The following is a 26,003-nucleotide window of genomic DNA, read 5'->3' on the forward strand; positions in this document are numbered from 1 at the left end:
CAGTGCAGAACATTTGCTAGGTTGTTGGATTATCCACAGTCGTAAAGTGGGGTTGGTGCTGGGGACAAGGGTATTCGCATTGTTGTAATTTAGAAGACATTCACAAACATAGGCAGTCCCTTTTCCCACTCTCATAGAGTGAGCTGTGCAGTGATACCGTTAAAAAGTTGCACTAACCCTCCTATAACTTCAGCGGCTGTTGGATGAACTGGTCTCCCTGTGATGAAAATCAGAGGACAAAGTTTGCAACTGCATATTGATCCTAACCCTACAACAGCAGATTTTCAGCTCAGTGAATAATCCACTATCATAAGGTTAGGCTTGACATGCATTCACCAGGGAAGCTACAAAGGTTATAGTTTCCTCTTGAGTATAGCTCTCACATTTGAGAGCTACATAAAATATGAGTCAACGTCTACAAGCCGGAAACGTATTCCTAAACCAACATGGATCCCGGTCTCTTTTTGTGAATGACAAATGTCCACATCTCTAGGCAGGCTCTAACCCTTGTTACTTTGCCTAGTCCTAGAAGCTAGATCTCCACAAGAAGAAGAAGAAGATTAAAGACAGACTTTTGAGCCAAAATATAGAACTGCTTAAACCATATATACTATGTAGACAGCTCAAGACAATAAACATGTGTACATCCAAGAAAACTGCTTGTTTAATTTAAGTGTTTTGCATTATGTTTCAATAACAATATAATTAATGTGTGGGACAGAGAAAGGTCTAAGTTCCCACTATGGATGGAGGATTTCTAATGCTAGTGGCCAATTAGATGAATGTCAATGTGCCCCACCTCTCCCCTGGATTATATCAGAATGTTATGTAAAGAAGAGGGGTAAGCGTAAAAACCAGATTTCTACTCTCCAAAAAGGTGCAGAGACATCCAAAAGCAATGCCCACGATCCCAGCAGTTAAACAGCTGATCTATCAAAAGCATTGGCTGTGCAAATGATTAGTAAGCAGTGCTTGTTAATTACTAGTAAAGACTGTGGATGTGGAATAGCTCAGTCTTGCCAGTTGTAGAGCTTGGGGGGTGGGAGGTTAGTGACTTCTGCATCAGGTAGGGATAGTCATTCTGCAGACACTGTACAGTCATCAGACACAATTGCAGACCTCGACTTGGATGGGTGCTGATGAGGGGACCAAGGGGTCAGTCCCTGCTGTTGGTGCACTTCAACCAGACGTAAGAAGTAGGTTGCTGACTTGATGGTGGCTCAGTAATGTGAGTTCTTGTGTGGTTCTGGTATGTGGCTGGGTAATGGTATGACCCTGTTGAACTTTGCTGAGATATTGTCTAAATGCATCAATTCTTGTGCTGGGTTTGATCATGCCATGCCATTGTTGTCAGACTAGCAGACTTGCTAGGGTGAACTGTTGCAATGTCCAGCATACTGGTCGGAACCTAGGGAGGGGTGACCAGTCTGGATGGTTAGGAAGAGAGTTCCCAGCTGCTGTGTCCTCCCATGAGACGTTCCACCTTGTGTATGGGTAGACAATTGCAGTGTCCACTGCAGATGGTAGTGCTGGTGTTGAAGAACACAAAATGTTGTCTCAGGTAGGATCATGGGGTGGGTGCCAGCCACACCCACTTTGTGTTTCTGGTATGTTGATTGAGGCTACTGGATACTGGTACTGGAAGCAGAGTTGAGGCTGTAGTCACCTGGGAATCTGTCAGAAATGTTCCGGGAATGTGAGAGCTGCAAAGAAAAGTCATGAGTGGATATTTAAAAAAAGGAGAGAATTAGTTTCCTCAGGGCCAGTGCAGAAAATGAGGGGCATCCAGCTGGATTCCAGATCCTGCAGTTATTATTGAGCCAGATCTAGCTAGCCTTAGTAAAATATGTTGAATTTGCCCCAGTGTAATTTGCCAACACTGGGACGTATTCAGCAATGTACCCACATTGTCTGCTTCCGGCTGGGAGCAGCAACCTGAGACATTGAGGGGGGTTTCTTATTTTCACTTCCAGCTGGGCTCAACACAAAGACCTTCCTTTAATTGATTTGATTTAAAGGGCCATGAGCCCTTGTGTTGCTAAAGGGATTTATCTGGAGCCTAACACCCAGATGCCAATGCAATGGTGGAAATAAAGGCGCCCAGCTTGCTTTCATTTCACAGGTACCTAAGAAAAACTATGATTTGGAGGCAAATGTTTTACTTTGTTCCACCAATGTATATAAAAGATATGAATGCATTGTAAGAATGTCTGATGTATCGGTCTGTATAAGTAATTACATAATTAACAATTTTGTAAGAAATTGGATTGTTGGTTAACTGGGTTGTGGGTCCTAGTCAAGCAGCAACCACAATCCTTGTCAGGGTGGGGCACAAGCCAACCCTAAATTAACCTGTGCTCAACCCTCTGGTAGCTTGGCACAGAGCAGTCAAGCTCAACTTAGAGGTGATGTATAAAGTATTTGTGCAACGCTTCAAACAGTGAAAATGAGGAAAACACCACAAAAATATAATCCCACATCAAGAAAAATAGAGTTTTGCTTAATAGATAAAATTGGGACAAAACAACAAAGATCCACTCAGTAGAACCGGAGTTATTCAATTTTAAAGATTTCAGAAAAAATACCACCAAAAATCACAAACCACCAACTGTGGATATCTGGTCGCGCTGGACCCAAACAAAGTCCCAAGTTCAGGCTGACCAAGATAGACAGTGGGCTGGATACAGGGATCCAATTAGGCCAGCTGAACAAAGTACCTTAAATACTGGTTTGAGGAGCTTTGTGAGGATCCATGCCGGAAATGCGTCACACAGCCGAAGTGATGTACCAGTTCCGTGATAGGGTGAGGCTGTGATGCGAGGTCTTCCATCTTCATCGAGGATTGCATCAACGAGGGCTCGCAATGAGAAATCCTGCACAAAATATGTGTCATGTAGTTGAAGCGATGTTCGGAGAAGCTGCAAGGCTGCGATGCGGAATCCAGCATCATTGCTGAGGCTGCTGTCAACGAGGGATAAGGGCCTGTGTCGAGGCAGCGTTGCGCAGTGACTGTTCCGTAGAGGTTGTGGAGGTGATGCAGGTCTTTGCATTGAGTCCAATCCACGGAGCAGAAGCGGTGTGTTGGCTCTGCTCAGAATAGTGCCATGCAGCGTAGGATATGCATCTGTTCTGCTGGTTCCACAGAGGCTGGCAGAGCTGCTTAAGCCCATTTCCAAGAGTCCACTACTGAGGTGGCACCACTTGGCAGGGTAGACTCACATATGGCAGAGTCCTGGTGCAGGTGCAATATTGTTGGAAGGCTGTGGTGTCCCTGGGGCTTCAAATCAGGAGGCCAACCAGCTAGCCTTTGAGTAACTCTAGGGTTCTTGGTTCAATAGATGCAGGTCCACTCCTACTCACCTAGGCAAGAGGGCAGCAGATCACCACAACAGGGCAGCAGTCCTTCAGAGCAGGAGTCCAACAGTGACAATCCTTTCAGTGGCACAGCAGTCCTTCTTCCTGGCAGAGTTTCCAAAGGTCCAGACGTGTACTAAAGAGTCCAGTATTTATACCCAGTTGTGCCTTCTAATTGGGGAGAAGCTTCTAGAAGCAGGCCTTTCAAGTGCAGAGGTACCCTGCACTCGTGGCCCTGACTCCAGACTAACTACTGGGGGCACGCAGCTCTTTGTATGAAAGCAGGACATAGCCTATTCAAGTGTTTGTGGGGCTGGGCTCAGTTCCTCCATCCCATCCTGCCAGTGATGGCCCATCCAGGCACTCCTAAGCTCCCTGTTGTCTGTGGCTGTCTAGGAGGAATACACAAAGCCAAACTGTCAACTATACCCCCCATGTGACCCTAATACAGGGTGCAGGCACCAAATAGCTAAGGCAGGGAAATACCAACTTTCTAGTGGCATTTTCAAGATTGTAATTTAAAGTCAGACTTCACTACTAGCTAGAAATGTCATTACATTTCCTGGTTCTGATACCTAAAAAGAGGTATTATGAAAAGCCTACCAACTATAGATTAATCACTTTGTTGAACGTAGATGGCAAGGCATTCCCTAAGATCTTACTTCAAGAACTGGAACAATGGACCATGGAAAAAGAATAATACCCCTGACCCAGATGGGTTTCCGCAGTAGATGTGGGACAGAAGATAATTTAATGGCACTGCCCTGGTTGTTGGACATGGCCACTAAGAAGAACTCTCTTGCTGCATTTATTGATTTTACTATAGCTTTCAATTGCGTAAATAGGGGAAGGATGTGGTACATACTTCATAAGTGGGGCCTCCCTATTGAATCCTATTATTAGTCTTTACTCTGACAAGTGGGTAAGAGTGTGGAGCACAACCAATGGGGTAACATCGGAAATGGCATCATTATCTTGTTTCAGCTGCCCTTACAGCAGAAGAAATTTGGGACAGTAACATCCCACCAAAAGGTACTTCCAGAGTCATGACCAAGCAAGCCTGATTAATTTCTAGATCTATGGACATTGAAGCTGTCTCTGCTATGGAGCGACCTGGAGTCCTACTGTCCCAATACAATGACACCGGAGTCTCAGGAATTTTGGATTTGCCCTGGAACCTATCAATGAAGCAGAGTTGATTACGTCTAAGGAGTGAGGTGATTCCATTGAAAGAGTATAATTTCGGGCTAATTAAAGGCACAACGGAATGGACATGCCGACTTTGTGGAGTGCGGTCAGAGTCTCCAGTGCACATAACTTGCACCTGCGCCCCTTCAATGTTACTTAGAAGATAATGACTGTTTTCTTGCAACTAAACTTGTGAAGCTGTATAAATGCAATTGTTGCCTGCCTAACTGGGGAATTCCCACAAATTTATGAGTCAGGCAGTCAAGCAACTCGATGATAAATCTTTGTAAGCAGAACTGCTCAGCTCAATATTCAGGATGTGTGTAGATATCACAAGCCCAACTGTAATGATTAACCAATGCTGAAATTACTAATTTGTTACTATTTGTACTCAATGTGTTAGAATGCTTCAGATTTTTAGAACTTTTACTGTATTTATTGAGTTTTAGGTATAAGACCTGGACATTCAAGCTAAAAACAGATGCCTCCTTTGGACTGCTATGACATCTGGCTAATGCTCTGAAATGAGGGCTATTACTCTACTATTGAGGCAAACACAAAAGATTCCTTTCCCATCTACTGGCTGGGTGGAATTGTGTACTCAGTTCATGCACTTAGTCACTTTAGAGATATGTGTGTTCTCAACATTTATCAGAGACTTATGTTATCAGCCGTGTTTCGATTTAGTGATCTGTCTTTAAAATATACTGTGTGCTAGATCTTACATGCAGAAAATGAGATAACTTATTTCTTTGTCCTCTGTTTTTATTATCCTTTTTTCTACTTTTATCTCTTTTGTTCAGGTTTTAAATAACTGAAACAAAGATTTATTCATTCATTCATTCTTTGTCAAAACATTACAATTCCAAAGACACCAAACATGAACTGGTTACCTGCTCCCATTTTGAAATTACAGCTAATTAAATGTAATAAGGTAACTCCAATGATATTCTATGGGAGGAGTAGGATTTGCCGTAGTGAAAAATGAGTCTAAGATGTTTTCACTACCAGGACATGTAAAACTTAAAAGTACATGTCCAACTTTTCAAATACACTGAGCACTGCCCTCTGGGCTTTTCAGGGCCTACGGTAGGTGTGACGTGTGTATTAAAAAGGAAGGTTTGGGCCTGGTAAAATGTTTATTTTGGCAGGTCAATATGGCATACACACAGGCTGCAATGGCAGGCCTGAGACATGTTGAAAATGGTACTTAAGGGGGTGGCACAAACAGTGCTGCAGGCCCACTAGTAACATTTCATTTACAGGGTCTGGGCAAAGGGAGTGCCACTTTACTAGGGACTTACAAGTAAATTAAATATGACAACTGGATGCAAGTCAACGTTACCATGTTTTAGGGAGTGAGCACATGCACTTTAGCACAGGTTAGCAGTGGTAAAGTGCACAGTCCTAAGACCAGCGAAAACGAGATCAGCAAAACATGGAGGAGGAAGGCAAAAAATTTGGAGGAAGGCTATCCTAAGGCTGACAGGTCTAACACCCAGTGATAAATAATATAGAGATTCTTTCAGAATTCTATGGGAAATCAGTAATGAATAGCAGCACCTAATGTACTGGCACTCGCTGAGAGGGAAAGGACTTTTTGAAGGAAAACAACATATGTTAGGTTCTATAGCATGATAGCATGTGTAACAGCAGAACATGCTAATGCAATAATGGTCAACATCAGAACAGAATGCCACGACTGCTACTCCAGGATTATGGCCTAGTGTCTGGGTGGCTGCCAGGACTAGGTCAAACACCTACCAAATACACACAGGTAGAGTGTAATCCCATGGCAAGAACAACCCATAGAGTTGATGGCCTAACGTTATGACCCAGCTTGATGACCCCAGAGGTGCTCCAAGTAGTAAAGGGCCACTCTGTTCTCTGATTGGTGTTTTGACCAGAATGACCAAGAAAGCACAATCTTGCAGCTCAATATGATACTTTATTTCTATTTATTTTCTCTTGTTTAGCATTTCTTTCAGAAGTGCTGTAAATAATTGATAACTCAATACATAAGTTGGGAATAAAATTGATGCATTAATCACATATTATGTTGTGTGATATTGATTGGTATAGTGCACTAATAAACCATGAGGGTATCTTTTTTTTATTTTTTTTTTATTGAGCATTTTACTTATGGTGAGTACTACAAACAAACTTGCCAGTTATCATCGTTGGTGTGTTACATATAGTATGCAGTTCGGTGTCCTATAAAAAGAAACATATAACAATAGTCAACATGTCATATCAATAGAGATTGTAAGCATCTTGCCTGGTTACAGGGGCTCAAACGGGTCGCAGTGTTCTACCTTAGTGCCCAGATTGGTCGGTCGTGAAATAAAACAGGGGTATCGGTTAGGGTCATGCTGGTGTTAAAGTTATTTCCTGCATGATGTGAGAAGCGAGGAGTGTGGTATAGCTCCATCGACACCCCCCTCCCGGGGGACATTCACTCATGTTATCACCACCTTATTCCTGGCTCTGTTGTTCCCGGGCCCAGTTCACAAACGGATCCCAGATGTCGCGGGGTCTAGATGCAGCTGGCATTAACTCCCAGAATGTGGTAAGTTGTGTATGCCCGTAAGTCACGTCTGCCAGCCAATCCCTCACCGCGGGCACCCTCGGCCTGCCCCAGTGAATCGCCACACGTCTCTTAGCAAACAGTAACAGTAATGCATGCAGCCTGCGCATTTCCGGCGGAGTGTCTCTGACATATCCTAATAGCCCAAGCAGAGGGGAAGGGGCGTCTGAGCGGCCCACTATCTGGTTTACCGATGCAAAAACCTGAGACCAATAATCCTTCAACCTCGGGCAGGACCACGCTATATGTAAAAAGGAGGCCAAGGCCGACCCACATCGCCAACATTCATCTGTCTCTCTAAGCCCCATTCTTTTCAGGCTGATGGGGGTTCTATAGAACCTATGTAGGTATTTGAAATGTATTAAACGTAGCTTGTAATTTGGCGAAAGCTCAGCAAGCTGCCCACAGCAGAACTCCAACTGCTCCCCAGAGATCTCAGGCTGCAACTCCTCGTTCCAATACAGCATAGATTTAGGCTTTACCTCTGGTGTCATGTTTTGCATATGTCGATAAATACGAGTTATTAGCTTTCTGGGAGAAGGGGAGCCCACCACCGCCTCCAAAGCTGTAAATATCGGCGGCGGGTCAGGGAACCCCTCGCACAACGTCCGGCACGCCGCACGTAGTCTATGATATAGGAATAATTCGGAAAAGGGCACCTCACCACCCTCCCCCGGCACAGGGGGAGGCATAAACTTGCCATTGGGAAAGAGATCAGCAAAGGTGCGGAGATTCATCTTGTCAATCAGGTGACCAGCTATACCATCAGCCACACAAGGCAGCATCGGGTTATGCAGCAGAGGCAGCGATGGAGCATACAACATCGGGACCCCGGCCCTCTTGCGCAACTCCTCCCATACCCATTGCAGCATCCTAGCCGTATCTACCTCTTCTCTAGGGCGCTTAGCCTTAGCGCATGTCGCCACTCCAAGTGGAAGGGGCGCCACCATATCTCGCTCCACCGCCACGTGAGGCTGATAAGGGACAGGGTGGGTCCAAAAATGCAGGAACTGAGCCTGAGCGCAGAGGGCATACAGTTTTATATCTGGGGGCCTGTAAGGAAATGCCTCCTTGGCATGGTTACCCCCTGACTTTTTGCCTTTGCTGATGCTATGTTTTGAATTGAAAGTGTGCTGAGGCCTGCTAACCAGGCCCCAGCACCAGTGTTCTTTCCCTAACCTGTACTTTTGATTCCACAATTGGCACACCCTGGCACCCAGATAAGTCCCTTGTAACTGGTACCCCTGGTACCAAGGGCCCTGATGCCAGGGAAGGTCTCTAAGGGCTGCAGCATGTCTTATGCCACCCTAGAGCCCCCATACTCAGCACAGACACACTGCTTACCAGCTTGTGTGTGCTAGTGAGAACAAAATGAGTAAGTCGACATGGCACTCCCCTCAGGGTGCCATGCCAGCCTCTCACTGCCTATGCAGTATAGGTAAGACACCCCTCTAGCAGGCCTTACAGCCCTAAGGCAGGGTGCACTATACCATAGGTGAGGGCACCAGTGCATGAGCACTGTGCCCCTACAGTGTCTAAGCAAAACCTTAGACATTGTAAGTGCAGGGTAGCCATAAGAGTATATGGTCTGGGAGTCTGTCAGACACGAACTCCACAGCACCATAATGGCTACACTGAAAACTGGGAAGTTTGGTATCAAACTTCTCAGCACAATAAATGCACACTGATGCCAGTGTACATTTTATTGTAAAATACACCACAGAGGGCACCTTAGAGGTGCCCCCTGAAATCTAACCGACTATCTGTGTAGGCTGACTTGTTCCAGCAGCCTGCCACACTAGAGACATGTTGCTGGCCCCATGGGGAGAGTGCCTTTGTCCCTCTGAGGCCAGTAACAAAGCCTGCACTGGGTGGAGATGCTAACACCTCCCGCAGGCAGGAGCTGTAACACCTGGCGGTGAGCCTCAAAGGCTCACCCCTTTGTCACAGCACCGCAGGACACTCCAGCTTAGTGGAGTTGCCCGCCCCCTCCGGCCACGGCCCCCACTTTTGGCGGCAAGGCTGGAGGAAACAAAGAAAACAACAAGGAGGAGTCACTGGCCAGTCAGGACAGCCCCTAAGGTGTCCTGAGCTGAGGTGACTCTAACTTTTAGAAATCCTCCATCTTGCAGATGGAGGATTCCCCCAATAGGATTAGGGATGTGACCCCCTCCCCTTGGGAGGAGGTACAAAGAGGGTGTACCCACCCTCAGGGCTAGTAGCCATTGGCTACTAACCCCCCAGACCTAAACACGCCCTTAAATTTAGTATTTAAGGGCTTTCCCTGAACCTAGAATTTAGATTCCTGCAACAACAAGAAGAAGGACTGCTGAGCTGAAAAACCCCTGCAGAGGAAGAACAGAAGACACCAACTGCCTTGGCCCCAGACTTACCGGCCTGTCTCCTGCCTTCCAAAGAAACCTGCTCCAGCGACGCTTTCCAAGGGACCAGCGACCTCTGAATCCTCTGAGGACTGCCCTGCTTCGAAAAAGACAAGAAACTCCTGAGGACAGCGGCACTGCTCCAAAAGAACTGCAACTTTGTTACAAGGAGCAGATTTAAAGACCCCTGCAACTCCCCGCAAGAAGCGTGAGACTTGCAACACTGCACCCGGCGACCCCGACTCGACTGGTGGAGAACAAACAACTCAGGGAGGACCCTCCGGCGACTCTACGACTGTGAGTAACCAAAGTTGTCCCCCCTGATCCCCCACAGCGACGCCTGCAGAGGGAATTCCCAGGCTCCCCCTGACCGCGACTGTCTGAACTCCATTTCCCGACGGCTGGAAAAGACCCTGCACCCGCAGCCCCCAGCACCTGAAGGATCGGAACTTCTGTGCAGGAGTGACCCCCCGGAGGCCCTCTCCCTTGCCCAGGTGGTGGCTACCCCGAGGAGCCCCCCCCCTTGCCTGCCTGCGACGCTGAAGAGATCCCTTGATCTCTCATTGACTTCCATTGAAAACCCGACACGTGTTTGCACACTGCACCCGGCCGCCCCCGCGCTGCTGAGGGTGTACTTTTTGTGCTGACTTGTGTCCTCCCCGGTGCCCTACAAAACCCCCCTGGTCTGCCCTCCGAAGACGCGGGTACTTACCTGCTGGCAGACTGGAACCGGGGCACCCCCTTCTCTCCATTGAAACCTATGTGTTTTGGGCACCTCGTTGACCTTTGCACCTGACCGGCCCTGAGCTGCTGGTGTGATAACTTTGGGGTTGCTCTGAACCCCCAACGGTGGGCTACCTTGGACCCAAACCTGAGACTTGTAAGTGATTTACTTACCTGACAAAACTAACAAAAACTTACCTCCCCCAGGAACTGTGAAAATTGCACTGTGTCCACTTTTAAAACAGCTTATTGTGTTTTATGTAAAAAGTATACATGCTAAAGTAATGATTCAAAGTTCCTAGAGTACTTACCTGCAATACCTTTCAAATGAGATATTACATGTAAAATGTGAACCTGTGGTTCTTAAAATAAACTAAGAAAATATATTTTTCTATAACAAAACCTATTGGCTGGATTTGTCTCTGAGTGTGTGTACCTCATTTATTGTCTATGTGTATGTACAACAAATGCTTAACTCTACTCCTTGGATAAGCCTACTGCTCGACCACACTACCACAAAATAGAGCATTAGTATTATCTCTTTTTACCACTATTTTTCCTCTAAGGGGAACCCTTGGACTCTGTGCATGCTATTCCTTACTTTGAAATAGCACATACAGAGCCAACTTCCTACAGGGCCCCAAACCTCCCTGCCGCAGTGGAAGTGCCAGCGTGTCCCACGCTACCCTGGCCTGTCCGCCCGTCCACACCAGCTCAACCAGGTATGACCTCAGAGTGGCAAAGAAGTGTGCTGTGAGCGGTATAGGTATATTTACAAATAGATAAAGGAATTTGGGTAACACTATCATTTTAGTCAGCGCGATCCGCCCGGTTAGTGATAAGGGCAGGGAGGCCCATGATTTCACTTTCTCACTTAGCCACATCGTAGCCCTGCCAAAGTTGAGGCCCCAAATCTCCTGAAGGTCCCGGCTTATCCAAATCCCCAGATATTTGACTTTTTCCGCCTCCCAGCGCAGGGGGTACTCAGTGCATACTTCCTCAGTGCCATCCGTAAGGGGAAAGATTACCGATTTAGACCAGTTAATGGAGATGCCCGCGAACCCCTCAAAGCGAACAAATTCCCACAGGATGGGATCCAAGTTGTCCGCAGGATTGGTAAGATAAAGGGTCACATCGTCCGCGTATAGTGATATTAAGAGATTTCTAGAGCTGAATCCTATACCTCTTGCAGTATGATGTTGCCTAATCCTCGCTGCCAGCGGCTCCATAGCTATGGCAAATAGCAGCGGGGAGAGAGGACAACCTTGCCTGGTACCGCGCAAGACAGGGAACGGTGCAGATACCAGACCATTTACCCGCACTCTGGCTGTAGGTAAGGTGTAAAGCAGGCGAATTTTCCTAAGCAGCAACGTACTGAAACCCATCCTTTTTAGTATATGAAATAAATATGGCCATTCAATAGTATCAAAGGCCTTAGTTGCATCTAAAAATACCGCGGCAGCTTTAACTTCGGGGCGTAGGTAATGTAATGCAGCAAAGATTGTTCGCAGGTTGTGGGAGGTCGCCCTTCCTGGTATGAAACCGGATTGATCTGGGAGCGCGACCCTCGACATCAGTGGCTGCACCCGATTCGCGAGTAGTTTGGCCAGGATTTTCACATCTACATTAATCAGAGATAGGGGCCCATATGAGTTTAGATCGTCAGCAGGTTTATCCGGCTTCAACAGCGTGATGATCATCGCTTCACGCATAGTGGCAGGTAACACCCCTTTTTCAAGGGCCTCCTCGTACACAGCCAGCAACCGGGGTGACAGCTCATCTACGTATGCCTTATAAAAGGCTGTTGTAAGACCATCAGGTCCCGGTGCCTTATCAGGCGGCAGGCTCCTGATAACTTGTGCCACATCACCGGCGTCTATTGGAAGGTCCATATATTCTCTGTGGTTATTATTGAACCATATCAATGCAATGGAATCTAGATAGGATATAAGCCCTTCCGGACAATCGTCTTGAGTGTTAGTATATAAACGAGAATAGAACTTGGAGAATGCCCCTACAATGCTCTCCTTGTCATGAAGCAGTTCGCCATCAGTCGTGCACAGCTCATGAATATATGTCGCGTGACGCGGCGGTCTAATCATGTTTGCTAGGACCTTCCCCGGTCTCCCTCCTTCACCATAGCGCCTCGCCTCCGCATATTTCCACAGAAACTTAACCTCCCTCAATGCCTCCTCTTCATATTCCAGTAATTTAGTTTTCAATTGCCCCGCCGCCACTGGCTCCCCAGTCTCTAAGAAAGTGCATTTGAGTCGTTTAATATCGGCTTCAAGTGCTACCAGAGTGCTCCGTATCGCCTTCAATACCCCCGCATGCCGGGCTATACATTGGCCTCTAATAACGACCTTGAAGGCCTCCCATAGAGTCGCCTCCGTGTCTACCGATCCCGCATTATGCTCAAAGTAGTCAGTAATATCGGTCCGTATCTCCTCCCTAAATGCGACATCAAGTAGTGCTTGGGAAGGGAGTCGCCACGAGAATGTCGGGGAGGGACCCCCGGGGAGCAGTAACCTCAGCATACAGGGCGCATGATCGGACAGTGTACGAGGCATGTGCTCTACCTGCGATGTCCACAGTGCCACATCTCGCGACACGAGCCAGAAGTCGAGCCGGGACCACGCGCCGCTATAGGATGATATACAGGTACCCTCCCTCAGGTCACCGTGCCTACCTCGCCATACATCAACCAGCGCACCATCTAGCATTATCTCTCGTAGGGCGGAACCCGCCAGCGGATTCAATGTGCGAGCTGCTCCCTTTCTATCTACTTTGTCATCAATTACAGCATTGAAATCACCTCCCCATACAATTGTATCACATCCAGTGGCTTTCACTTGTCCCCAAAGCTTATGGAAGAACCCTGGAGAATCTGTATTGGGCCCATACACAGCCACGAATACAACCGAAACACCGCACATAATACCCTGTACCCAAACATATCTCCCCTCTGGGTCACATTGAACTGTACCCTCACGCCAATCCAGTCCGCGTCTTATGAGTATCGCCACCCCTCTGGCATAGTTGGAATAGATAGCTGAATAAACATGACCCCATCTAGTGTGACGAAGTCTTTGGGCCGGGGCGGTGTTCAAATGCGTTTCCTGCAATAGGCAAACATCCACCTCATGTCGCACCAAATATGCATGTACCAACCTAGTCTTCCTGTGGTCGTTGAGCCCCCTAACATTCCAGGTGAGACAGTTCAAGGTTTTATCCGCTCTTGGCATTTCACACAAACATCTTGCAAAGTGTAGTAAGACATGTTGACGATAACCAGGCTGTACGTTCAGGACACCGCACATGTATCATATAATAGATATTGGCAATAAACAACAAACTAACAGCCCCAGCCACCCTCCCCCCACCCACTCCAACCCCCCAACCGGGTCGTAGATTAACCTTCCCATCCCTATCCCCAAAGAGACATTTTAATAAGCAAGGGAACATTCCCGAGGGGGTGTGGCGATGCCGGCTACTCCCCCGTATGAGACGGGGTGGCCGGAATAACTGCAGGGGATCCTCACCGCACAAAACCTAACAATCAAATCTTATCTGGAATAGCAGATGGCGATATTGGACAACAAGCAACACAAGTGTGTCTCCATTTCTAGCGAATAGGAGTTACTTTTAACTAGGAACAGTTCCCCACAGGGGATATTAAGTAGGATCAACGTTTACTCATTGTCACAGAGCCTGCTGTCTTCTGACCTCACAGTGTCCCTGGAGCGTTGTGCGGATTTACGACCCACATGTTTAGCGAACTTCAGCGCCTCCTTGGCATCAGTGAATATGTGGGCAGACCCCTCGAAGGATACCTTCAATTTAGCCGGGTAGAGGAGGGAGTACGGGACCTGCGCCTGCAGGAGAAGCCGCTTTGCAGGTAGAAACTCTCAGCGGGCGGCCTGGACCGCCGGGGTGAAGTCAGGGTAAAAGGAGATGTTAATTCCTTTGTGTGTGATGGATCCTCTCTCTCTTGCCATCTTAAGGATCAAGTCTCTGTCTTGGTAGTTCAGGATTTTCGCAATTATGGGACGGGGCGGTGCACCCGCGGGGGGCCTCTGACCCAGCGACCTATGCGCCCTCTCCACCGCAAACACCGTCGAGAGACTGGGATCAAACAGTTCGTGTAGGAGTTCAGTGGTATATGTTTCCATCTTATTTATGGCAGTGGTCTCCGGAATTCCTGTGATGCGTAGATTATTGCGCCGGGACCTTGCTTCCAAGTCCTCATTCTTTGCATGGATTATTCTTAATAATTTGTCCATGTGCAGGAGTTGGTCCCTTGTTTCTACTTGAAACTCATGACATTCTGACTGGCGGGTCTCAAGCACGTCCAGCCTCGTCTCGTGTGTGGCCACCTGGGTTTTAACAGAGTCTAACTGACTGGCTAGATTGTCCAATTTATTATCAATATTGCGGAGGCTGGAGCGCATCTCAAGCATCAATGTGCGCAAATCTTCGTCCTGGTCTTCTACGGCCAGGTCTCGCCCCTCTGCCGCCAGGAGCCCCTGCTCCAACTCTCCCTGGCGCGTGGAACGCTTATGATCAAAGTTCAGCTTCGGCTGTTTAGTGTCGTGCTTTCCCATGTCAGCAAAGGATCCACCTGTTACTGCCACAAGTTATTAGCTAAGTCTCACAGCCACCTCCATTCTCGCGTAGTCACAGTTTGGCACCCCTGCCTCCTTCGCCGCGCCCGCACTGCCCGACTTTCCACCTTTTGCTCAGTTGTGTCTGCTCATGGGTCCCCAGGTACCTCACCTCTGCATCTTTGTAGCGCGCTATTCATGGCACAGGGTAGTTCAAACACTTCCACTTTTTCAAACGCTCTCAATTCCTTCGCAGGGCACCCACGGCATTTACCGGATTCTGTGTCGGTGCTCAGCTTCTCTCAGGACCACGCGCCTCCTCAATCTGTATTCGGCACTTTTGGCCCCAAAATGGCGGTCGCCACCTTTAAAGTCCGCCACATCGACACCCTCCGCATGCCTAGCGTCTCCGCCCGACGGAGCGCAGTCCAAATGACACCTCTATTACCGCCATCTGGGGTCCCAAATCTTGTAGGCGTCGTCTGCACCCCTTAGCAGTGTTCCGGCTAGCCCGGGGCCGCCCCAGCTCCACAGCTCCGGCGAGATCCCCCGGGCAGCCCAACAATGTCGGGACATTCCGTGTCCCTGCTCCGCCACCGCACTGGTCCCGCCGCCGGCGCACGCCTCCAGCCCGAGCCCAGGCTCCTCCACCAGAAGTTCCGTCAGACGACGCCGCCGGTTCCGCTCTCAGGCCGCGCTGTCCCCCAATTCCACGCAGGCAATAAAATAAAACAATTCACATGCCGCCATCTGCGTCGCACTATCATCCGCACATTAGCACAGGTTTTGGCAGTTTGGGCTCGCCCCGATGTTAAGGATTATTAAAGGATTTCAGTCCGGCCGGCGGAGCACACTCAAAGAGCGGCCATCTCGCTGCTCAGCAGGCCACGCCCCCAACCATGAGGGTATCTAGGGGCTTGGTCAGGTGTGTAGGTTTGTGGTACCCAAGGTTTTTATACGAAGATTTAGGTCTTCAGCTTCTTGTGGAACTCAAGACGTGATGGGGATGGGACTCTGATGTGTGGAGGGAGGTTGTTCCATGTTTTGGGTGTGATGTAGAAGAATAAGCGACCTCCAATGTTGCTTATGCCGATGCAGGGAATGTGTGCGAGTGAGAGTGAGGCAGAGGGTAGGTGTCCAGCCTGCTGATTATTACCTGATGATTACTGTACATCATAAGGTGGGGATAGAATGCAGGGTTTTACTTAAAATTGTGTTTCAAAATATACGAATATATGAACACTATAGATTGAGAACTTTCATTTGTGGTGGTATACCACTACACATTAGTATACTTGGTGTAACTGGTGATCCCTGGGGGCATATCAGTGGACACCATAGCTTTATATGGGTAGGAAGCCATTCCATAGACAATGTCCTCTTCACAGTGAAAATGCCCCTCCTTTCAAAGCTCATGCTAACTCTGCTAAATGAATGTGTCCATCTTCCAGGCAAGACATGTCCTGGCACTCAAGACGTCAATTTTGCAAACCAGCTTCCTCAGCCATAATTGTTTACATTGTTATTCGTAGGAAGGCTATGTATCAGCTCCCTCATGAGATCAGCTATGCATCGTCTTAATTTTTGGTGAGCATGTGCTCATGTGATACGCACTAGAAACCATCTCTGATGCAGTAGATTGCATCTTACATTTCCTGAGGATGCTTATCTCCATTGCCAGTGTAGGGATAACTATGACTCACAGAATAAATATTCTTGCAGAAAACACTTTTGCGACTTAACTCAAACATGAGACCAAGTTGTTTTTTAACAGCAATACACAACTTTGTATAGTTTCTGTGCATTGTAACTCCCTCCAAAACAGTAATTCCAGACCAATGTTACACTGTAATCAATCATGTCCCTTATTCTACAAGTTCAACTCTGCTACTTTCACCGTAGCAAATGGCATCCACACTTTCCTGGTGCCAGTCTCTTATCCCTAAACTACAATATTGAGTCTTTCGGTGTTTTCTTCTGCTCTCAGGTAATTTTTTGCCTGTTTGACCACTTTACTATTGTAAATGAAAACATTCAGGATACGCATAGAAGTCTGACATATACTTAATACTAAAATAGCCAGCAAGTATTCAAAATAAACAAGGCAATTGCCAAATCAATGGACCAGAGATATTCCATTGGTAAGCTAGAAAATATAATGGTAAAATCCATATATGTGAATACCATTTGTATTCACCTTTTCTGAATACAGGTGAATGGAAGCAAGAACGCGTGACAAACCGAACCCTACAGACAGGTGCTGATGAATATGTGTTTTTTACTCTACTCGTGCGAGGAATGTGAGAAGACCTTGGAACAGTGATGCAAGTTTCTTCCAGCAAAAACGGACTCTACTACTCTCTGCAGGCTTCGCTGTGTCAACTTCAGAAAGAAGCTGCGCTGTGCTAAGAGGGCTAAGCTGAAATGCACAGCATACAACACAGGACATCAAGATGGCAGTTCTTAGAACCACGTGTAAACAGGCAATAATGCTACGGCTTTACAGAGCTTCAAGCAGGTAGACAAAGGAACTTACAAGTGATAAACAATTGTTTAGCACTTGTTGAGGCACATGGTTATTTAGGTTCACACATTATAATAGCAATTGTTGAAGCTTGTGCATGTGTAAATTTACGTTCTCACTATGCTAACAGTTGCTCTCCATTTATATATTTATTGTCCAAGATGCCGAATCTGTGCTCTGTGTGTGTTCGTAACCTTGTTATCTCCCACTATAGTTTCCTCATTATCTATGAATGCATTCCATGCGCAGTAAACCTTTGTGATTCTTGACCAATGTTGTACTCAAACGCCTTATTTTTCTATATCACCACTTATTGCATGTTGACTTCCGGCCTGGTACATCGCGCTGAAATCTGGTTAGGTGGACTTTGTGATTTGGAAGATGACAAAAAAAAACAATACAATTGTTAAAATAACTGAGAAACCCTGAATCTTTAAAAAGCACTCTAAAGCTTTGGGACTGAGATTAGATTAAGGATGGCTATACATAACGTGCAAAGTGGGGTGTGATGTCTCATTACCTCGATGAAGTAGGAGGAGAAGGCCCATTGTAGTGCACTGAAGATGAGTGTGAAGAATTACAAAATGGCCTCTGTTGTTGCTGAATTGTCGCTGGTATGGTGCTGGGGAGGTGCGTATTTCTTTTAAGAATACGAATTGGAACATAGTTGCAAAAATGATGCCCTAGTTGAGGGGGAAGAAGGAGTATGGGCAGGGGTCCTGATAAGTAGACTATTATAGTAGTCATGTTTGCTCATCACACGATTGTAAGAGATGTTCTACTGTGCAAGGGCACAATGGAGAATGGTAGATCTTTTTAGAGTCCAGTAATTGGACAATCTATGGAAATGGTTGATGGGATAAAGAATTGCAACTTCATGGAAGAAGTGAGCAGCATGCCGGCTTTCTTTGCTGATGAAGAGAGGGGTGAAGGTGGGTATGAGAGGGAGGAGAGGCCTTGTACGAGTAGTGACTGCTGGAAAATAGATAACCCCTATCTGAGAGCAATGAGCATGAGTGACGACAGGAGCTTTCAGAGTCATCTAGTCATATGGCAGTTAGTTATTTTGGTTTGGAAATGAGGCGTGAAGGAAGGAAAGCAGTACACCAACTTATTCAGTGTTGGGCCTTTCTCTTGCAAGCTGCTTCAGCTGTGTGCCTTCTTGCTGCTTTTCCCTAGTTTGCACTGCTTTTTTCTTCCCCCGGTTTTTGTTTGTCTTCTCCTTGCTTTTCCCTCGTTTTCACTGCTTTCTCTTTGCTTTTTCCCCGTTTTTTGTGTGCCTCCTCCCTGCTTTTCCCTAGTTTTCACTGCTTCCTTCTTTTTTTTGTCCCCTCATTGCCGCTCCTGCCTGCCGCCCGTAATTTCCTGCCACCCACCTAGCCCAGTCCACTGCCTCCCAACGCCCCTCCCTTCTCACAGGACATACTTAATAGAGGCCACAGTGGACGCGCACAGCGGACAATGCACCAGCATGCCACATGCAGATGAAAGGCAAGCTTGTTGGTGCCCGTCCACGCCTGGACTGCTCCCAGCGTCAGGACCTCTGGTCGCCGGTCCACCCACAGTTTTGAAGCCTCCACGCCCTAAACACCCGACGTCCCAGCGAATGCTGCTGCCATGCCGCACTGCACTCAATGGTAGGACCATTCTCCTGCTCAAGATGCACCTTTCCTGCATGACCACTGTCATGTTGCGCCAAGCTGAACTCTCACCACAACACTCCAGAAGCAACACACCAATTCCACTGCCTGCTCCTCATCACACGCTTGATGTGCAAGCACTCCACCGAACTATGGAACCTCATCGCTACCCTCATACCTGACATCAACATCCTTCAGAAACCTGGCTCAAACCCACATGCACCTCAGACATTGCCACAGCGATCCCCGGTGGATATAAAATCACTCACGAAGATTGCACCAGCAAGGCAGGAGGAGGAACAGCTATGGTCCGCAAAAAAACATACAGTGCACCACCTTCACCGACAATACTACCAGCACCATGGAGCACGTCAACTTGAAGCTCTGCACGGACGCCAAAACCACCATCAGAGGTAGCCTAGCATACCCAACCCCAAGCTAGAATGCCAGCTTCTGTAACATCATCGCAGACTTCATTGCGCCCTTGGCCTCAGAATCCAAGGACTGCATCTTCCTTGGTGACCTTAACTTCCGCATAGTTGCCCCAATGACAACAACACTGTACACCTCCTCAACAGTATGAGCTGTCTTGGATTAACCCAAATCATCCATGTAGGAGGCTGGACTGGCTTGTAGTGAGTACCAAGGGGTACTTGCACCTTGCACCAGGCCCAGTTATCCCTTATTAGTGTATAGGGTGTCTAGCAGCTTAGGCTGATAGATAATGGTAGCTTAGCAGAGCAGCTTAGGCTGAACTAGGAGACGTGTGAAGCTACCACAGTACCACTTAGTGTCATATGCACAATATCATAAGAAAACACAATACACAGTTATACTAAAAATAAAGGTACTTTATTTTTATGACAATATGCCAAAGTATCTTAGAGTGTACCCTCAGTGAGAGGATAGGAAATATACACAAGATATATATACACAATAGCAAAAATATGCAGTATAGTCTTAGAAAACAGTGCAAACAATGTTTAGTTACAATAGGATGCAATGGGAACACATAGGGATAGGGGCAACACAAACCATATACTCCAAAAGTGGAATGTGAACCACGAATGGACCCCAAACCTATGTGACCTTGTAGAGGGTCGCTGGGTCTATTAGAAAATAGTGAGAGTTAGAAAAATAACCCTCCCCAAGACCCTGAAAAGTGAGTGCAAAGTGCACTAAAGTTCCCCTAAGGACAAAATAGTCGTGTTAGAGGGAAAATGCAAGGAAAACACAAATCAGCAATGCAACAACGATGGATTCCTGACTGAGGGTACCTGTGGAACAAGGGGACCAAGTCCAAAAGTCACAAGCAGCTCGGAGATGGGCAGATGCCCAAGAAATGCCAGCGGTTGGTGCAAAGAAGCTCCTACTAGGCTGAAGAACTGTGAATACTGCAGGAACGACAAGGGCTAGAGACTTCCCCTTTGGAGGATGGATCCCCCACGCCTTGGAGAGTCGTGCAGAAGTGTTTTCCCGCCGGATGGACGCCAACAAGCCTTGCTACACGCAAATCGTGTGTTTGGCGTTTTTGGACGCTGCTGGGGACCAGGAGGGACCAGGAGGTCGCAAATTGGACCTGCAGAGAGAAGGGACGTCGAGCAAGACAAAGAGCCCTCACTGAAGCAGGTAGCACCCGGAGAAGTGCCAGAAACAGGCACTACGAGGATGCGTGAAATGGTGCTCGCCGAAGTTGCACAAAGGAGTCCCACGTCGCCGGAGACCAACTTAGAAAGTCGTGCAATGCAGGTTAGAGTGCCGTGGACCCAGGCTTGGCTGTGCACGAAGGATTTCCGCCGGAAGTGCACAGGGGCCGGAGTAGCTTGCAAAGTCGCGGTTCCCAGCAATGCAGCCCAGCGAGGTGAGGCAAGGACTTACCTCCACCAAACTTGGGCTGAAGAGTCACTGGACTGTGGGGGTCACTTGGACGGTGTCGCTGGATTCGAGGGACCTCGCTCGTCGGGCTGAGAGGAGACCCAAGGGACCGGTAATGCAGCTTTTTGGTGCCTGCGGTTGCAGGGGGAAGATTCCGTCGACCCACGGGAGATTTCTTCGGAGCTTCTGGTGCAGAGAGGAGGCAGGCTACCCCCACAGCATGCACAAGCAGGAAAACAGTCAAGAAGGCGGCAGGATCAGCGTTACAGAATTGCAGTAGTCGTCTTTGCTACTATGTTGCAGGTTTGCAGGCTTCCAGCGCGGTCAGCGGTCGTTTCCTTATCAGAAGGTGAAGAGAGAGATGCAGAGGAACTCGGCTGAGCTCATGCATTCGTTATCTAAAGTTTCCCCAGAGACAGAGACCCTAAATAGCCAGAAAAGAGGGTTTGGCTACCTAGGAGAGAGGAAAGGCTACTAACACCTGAAGGAGCCTATCAGCAGGAGTCTCTGACGTCACCTGGTGGCACTGGCCACTCAGAGCAGTCCAGTGTGCCAGCAGCACCTCTGTTTTCAAGATGGCAGAGGTCTGGAGCACACTGGAGGAGCTCTGGACACCTCCCAGGGGAGGTGCAGGTCAGGGGAGTGGTCACTCCCCTTTCCTTTGTCCAGTTTCGCGCCAGAGCAGGGGCTAAGGGGTCCCTGAACCGGTGTAGACTGGCTTATGCAGAATTGGGCACATCTGTGCCCAACAAAGCATTTCCAGAGGCTGGGGGAGGCTACTCCTCCCCTGCCTTCACACCATTTTCCAAAGGGAGAGGGTGTCACACCCTCTCTCAGAGGAAGTTCTTTGTTCTGCCATCCTGGGCCAGGCCTGGCTGGACCCCAGGAGGGCAGCTGCCTGTCTGAGGGGTTGGCAGCAGCAGCAGCTGCAGTGAAACCCCAGGAAGGGCAGTCTGGCAGTACCAGGGTCTGTGCTACAGACCACTGGGATCATGGAATTGTACCAACAATGCCAGGATGGCATAGAGGGGGCAATTCCATGATCATAGACATGTTACATGGCCATATTCGGAGTTACCATGGTGAAGCTACATATAGGTAGTGACCTATATGTAGTGCACGCGTGTAATGGTGTCCCCGCACTCACAAAGTTCAGGGAATTGGCTCTGAACAATGTGGGGGCACCTTGGCTAGTGCCAGGGTGCCCTCACACTAAGTAACTTTGCACCTAACCTTTACCAGGTAAAGGTTAGACATATAGGTGACTTATAAGTTACTTAAGTGCAGTGTAAAATGGCTGTGAAATAACGTGGACGTTATTTCACTCAGGCTGCAGTGGCAGGCCTGTGTAAGAATTGTCAGAGCTCCCTATGGGTGGCAAAAGAAATGCTGCAGCCCATAGGGATCTCCTGGAACCCCAATACCCTGGGTACCTCAGTACCATATACTAGGGAATTATAAGGGTGTTCCAGTAAGCCAATGTAAATTGGAAAAAATGGTCACTAGCCTGTTAGTGACAATTTGGAAGTAATGAGAGAGCATAACCACTGAGGTTCTGGTTAGCAGAGCCTCAGTGAGACAGTTAGGCACCACACAGGGAACATATACATGCACACCTATGAGCACTGGGGCCCTGTGTGACAGGGTCCCAGTGACACATACATGTAGGCCACAAACCTATAAGCACTGGGGTCCTGACCAGCAGGATCCCAGTGACACATAACAACCATACTGAAAACATAGTGTTTTCACTATGAGCACTGAGGCCTGGCTATCAGGATCCCAGTGAGACAGTGAAAACAGTGACAAACACCCTGACATACACTCACAAACAGGCCAAAAGTGGGGGTAACAAGGCTAGAAAGAGGCTACCTTCTCACAATCCATGACACTATGCACACCGCAGGACACATGCTGGACTCCATCTGTAACTCCAGCAGTCGTGTCACATACAGCCACGTCACTGAACTCACATGGATTGACCACTCCGTCATCCACGTCAACATCTCTTGCCCTCACACTGATACCCCAAAGACATCCAGCGCACCCCACAGGGTGTGGAGCAAAGTTTCAGAGTCTAACTGGATTGACGCCCTCAACACCTCCAGCCCTGCTACCGCCAGGGAGTAAAGAACTTCAACACCTAGATCACCAACTGCGCTGACAGCATTGTCCCCGTCAAAAGCAGCATTCAGAGAAAAGCCTCCAAAAAGGCCAGCTGGTACCCACCCCCCCGAAACTCAGAACAGCTAAACAAGACAGCAATCAGCTGGAGAAGAAGTAGAATGCCAGCAAAGACACCTCGGACAGGGTGGTTTTCAAGACCTCCCTCAACCTCCAGCACCGTCTGCTGAGAGCAACAAAGAAGGTGGCATTTGCCACGTGTATCGAAACCAGCAGCAAAACCACCAAAGAACTCCTGAACATCTTTAAGGAAGTCTCCAACCGAATGGCTAGTGAAAACAACATCACACCATCACAGGAGCTAATTGACAACCTGGCCAATTTCTTTCACAATAAGATTACAACCATATACAGGAACTTCGAACCCCAACCTACACCTACGGACTTCATCAACAGAGTCACATCACCACCGCAACCTTTCCCGACGCTTGGAAACATGCCAAAGTAAAACCACTACTTAAAACATCCACTGCAGACCCCAGCGTACTCAAAGTCTACCATCCAATCTCACTGCTCCCTTCCCCAGCTAAAGTACTTGAACAAAAATCATCAAGAAGCAACTCATAACATACCTGGAGCAGAACCAGCTACTCAGTGCCTCCCAATCTGGCTTCCATAACAGTCACAGCACCAAGACCGCCCTGATCGCAGCTATGGATGACATCCATACCCTCCTCGACCGAGGAGAAACAGCGGCACTGATCCTCACCGATCTATCGGCAGCCCTCGATATGGTAACCCACCACATGCTGAGCAAAAGAATCCACCACATCGGCATCCAGAGGGGCGGACTCAGATGGATCAGCTCCTTCCTTAACAGACGAACCCAGAGGATTCACCTATCTCCTTTCACATCCGAATCAAAAGACATCACCTGCGGGGTCCCTCAAGGATCATCCCTCAGCCCCATGCTTATTAACACACATATAGCCCTGCTAGCCAACATCATCAGATCCTACTTCCTCAACATAATCTCCTACGCAAATGACACCAAACTCATCCTCTTGCTCATCGACAACCCCACCACCACCAACAACTTTCACAGACGCATGGCAAGTGTCGCTTAATGGATGAAAGAAAACTGCCTGCAGCTAACGACAGACAAAACTCAAGTTCTGATCTTCGGCAAGAGCAGCAACACATGGAACTACTCCTGGTGGCCTTCTAGGACCCTCATCCACTCCCTTCGAGCATGCCAGACACTCTGATCATTCTTGACAACAGACTCACCATGGAATCACGGATGAACACTGTCTCTTCTACCTGCTTCTTCAATCTGCACATGCTAAATAAGATCTTCAAGTGGCTACACCCGCACATGAGACACACTGTGACACAGGCCCTCATCACCAGTCAAGTAGACTACAGCAAAGCCCTCTTTGTAGGAATTGCATTGCAACTCCTACAAAGACTTCAGACCATATAGAGCGCAGCAGACAGACTCATCCTCATCCTTTCCCAATGATCCCATATCACACCCCACCTCAGGCAACTCCACTGGCTCCCTGTGCAGAAAAGGTGCGTATTCAAGCTGCTGACCCATGCTCACAATCCTTTACACAACCAAAGGCCAGTCTGTATTAACCACTGGCTGAATTTCCAGCAAACTGTAAAGAAGACTATGCTTCACCTCCCTATCACTTGCCGACACCCCACGCATCCACTGAAGCAGAAATGGAGGACGCTCCTTCCCTCACATAGCAGCAAAAATCTGTAACAGCCTCTCCAAGCATCGCCAGACCATCACATCTCATCCGGAATTCTGTAGAGCCCTCAAGACCTGGCTATTCCAATGACCCGCTCAGACCTACAAGTGCCTGGATAGCCTTGAGGGTGATTAGTCACGCTTTACAAATCCTGCTTGATTGAATACTGGTCGACCCGGAGGGTCGCATGCAGTAGAACATCACTGACTCACAGCTCACAAACTACATGCAAAATGTTCTTTTATTGGCCTCTGCAGCCGTACCAGGCCACGGTTTATGCTACATAATGTCTGTGTCCGACATCCTGCTTCTAACGTCACTGCTCTTCGTAACACACAACTCTACCTAACAGAGAAACGACTGAATGAAAAATGCATTACCTCTGTCAGAAAATTCAGATAGCACTACTGAACAATCGGAACATCCGCATCCTGTCTGTCGCTCGAGTAAATTTATGAGCGAACGGTATTAAAATCAGAAAGTACATCTAATAGACGCTGTCTGGGATGCGCAGTTAAAAACTGCGTGTTCTTTAAATGTGTAAATTGCTTGGAACCATATATTTTTGGACACAGTCTTGCACTTGCCTTCAGCAAACATGTTTTTTGTGATCAAATTACATTTGTCATTGAAAATCTAGTTTTTGTCACGATGGTATGGGTATGGGGCAGCCTTCCTTGTTTGGCATCACTGTCACTGGTCACTGCTATATGTACTGGTGTGGTGAAAAGGAGGCAAGCAAGATGGACATTCCGGTAAGCCCCCAAGGCCTGTGTCGCGTTTAGAAACATGAAATGAGGGGGAAAACGGGTTCCAAATCGCTTAATACCAGCACCCACTCCTGATACACAAGGGGCTTAACAAAGGCCCCCGCGGTGCGTGGATGGGGCCGAACTCCAGGGGGGCCTACCAGCACAGTACACTGTGCACGGGCGGCAGGCCGCTTACTGGGTGCAGGGGGAGGGGCTCCCCTACAGGTACTTTGCAGGGGGGTGCTTTAAGTTTCGATACGCTACTGTGTTACACATTTAACAAACTGGAAGCGTGTTCACTTTGACCACACTCTACCTTGTACAAAACGCCCGGTCTACCAAACAAAGAGGCCCAATAACAAATGAAGAAATAAAAAGGGACAGAATAAACAATGTGACAGCACCACCTCATTCACATTTTCTGAGTAAGTTCTGAGTAACGCAGTCTTGGGTTTTCCTCTAGAAGCAGCTGATGGCTGGGTTGA

At 47.9% G+C, this 26,003-nt stretch overlaps 1 protein-coding gene across 1 annotated transcript in view; it reads left to right on the plus strand.

The window, feature by feature from the left end:
• LPIN1 (lipin 1) overlaps positions 1 to 26,003 on the plus strand; it is a 311,768-nt gene that overhangs the window by 107,949 nt on the left and 177,816 nt on the right. The window lies entirely within an intron of this gene.

This window comes from Pleurodeles waltl, chromosome 5, assembly GCF_031143425.1.
Source record: "Pleurodeles waltl isolate 20211129_DDA chromosome 5, aPleWal1.hap1.20221129, whole genome shotgun sequence".
NCBI classification, from domain to species: domain Eukaryota; kingdom Metazoa; phylum Chordata; class Amphibia; order Caudata; family Salamandridae; genus Pleurodeles; species Pleurodeles waltl.